This window comes from Diachasma alloeum, unplaced genomic scaffold, assembly GCF_001412515.2.
Source record: "Diachasma alloeum isolate Michigan unplaced genomic scaffold, Dall2.0 Dall_scaffold_00178, whole genome shotgun sequence".
In the NCBI taxonomy this organism is placed as follows: Eukaryota; Metazoa; Arthropoda; class Insecta; order Hymenoptera; family Braconidae; genus Diachasma; species Diachasma alloeum.
In genome coordinates, this window is record NW_021680344.1 from 270,130 (window position 1) to 271,932 (window position 1,803).

Consider the following 1,803-nt stretch of genomic DNA (forward strand, 5'->3'; position numbering starts at 1 on the left):
CATTGTTTTTTGTCGCCATCACATTGAACACATCATTCCCCATATCTTCAAATTTTTTCAAATTTTTCTTGAGTTCCTAGGGGGTTGATACGTTCAATTTAATCAAAACTCCATAAGAGGCCGTGTATAAGACTGATTTTGTTTATTCAATTTCTCGATATCCATAGGTTCTAAAATTTTAAAATTGTCACCGATGTTCACCATCTGTCTAATACTATTAATTAAAAAAATTATAACTTTGTTGGTGAATGTCAATTTTCAAGGTCATCGCCAAATTCACGTGGCACCCTTAACTCGCCTTCGGCTCGTGCTATAAACCTCCCACGAGCCCAAAAACAATTTCCCGCAATCGTATTGAAATATACTATTTTCGGCCATGTCTGTATATATGTATTTAACAACTCGGATTTTGGGTGATCAATTTTCCGAAAATTCAACATGAATACGGTGAAACCTGGAGATGAAAATTTGAAATTTTGACTCATGGTAAGCTATAAATGGACCCAATTTTAGTGCGCTGTTTCCGCCCAATCGGTCGAGTTCCTGAGATATAACGAGCTGTTTAAGGGTATTATGGCGGGGTCCATAGCTGGGAAAAAAAGTAGAGAATTCAATGAAAATTGCTGAACAGATTATTTGATCCGTTTGAAAGCTGTGTGCAAAATGTCAAGACCCCTACTTAAACAATAATAATAGGAATAATTTTTGAAGTTGCTACTTATACACACGGTTGAATGAGGCATCGGTAATTTTAGTGCTTTTCCTACGTTATTGATCTATCGATAACGTAGGAAATTCACAAAAATTACCGATGCCCCATTCAACTGCGTGTGTAAGTAGCACCTTCAAAAATTATTCCCATAATTATTGTTTAAGTAGGGGTTTTGACATTTTGCACACGGCTTTCAAATGGATCGAATAATCTGTTCAGGAATTTTCATTGAATTCTCTGCTTTTTTTTCAGCTATGGACCGCCCCATAATACCCTTAAACTTCGTTATTCATCAATATCTCTAAAACAACAGCACCGATTTCAATTTTTTTTTTAAATACTCGGCTCGATGACCTCACTCTAAATCAATCAAAATATATGTACCGATTCATGACAGTTTCCGAGATATTGCTGTTTTCTTGTTTTTTCATAAAAAATCTTGTTCGCACGATAACTTGAAAAAAAATTGGAATAGCGAGTTGAAATTTGGTATGTTATTAGCTCTTATAATATTAAAGGTTGGTATTCTGGATAGGCGCAATCGGCCGAGCGGTTCTTGAGATATTTAACCTTTTGTGTAATTATGTTTTATCAAATATCTCACAAACTACTCGACGGATTTCAATTTTTTTTCAAAATACTCGTCTTGATGGCCACTATCTAGATCAATCAAAATATATACATACGTCCATACAAAGTTTTCGAGATATCATCGTTTTTCTTTTTTTTTTTTCACTTTCGTACGCACGATACCGCAACAAAAAATGATGACTGCAAGTTGAAATGTGGTAAGACCACGGCTCTCATAGTATTAAACGTTCGTCTTTTGAATGGGCGCAATCCATCGAGCGGTTTCGGAAGTATTCAAATTTTTATGAAAAACTATTTCTTCAAAAAGTTGAAGAATCATATATATATATGCCTGTCGCAGGGACAGAAAATCGCCACGAATACATTCGGAAGCTTACTACCAATGGAATTGGTAGAAGAAAAAATAATGATGATAATAATAGCGCAAAAAGTAACGGTCAAATGTCTTCTGTCAAATACGCTCAAACCCCTGCTTGCTTTTATTGCTATTTTACATTGCT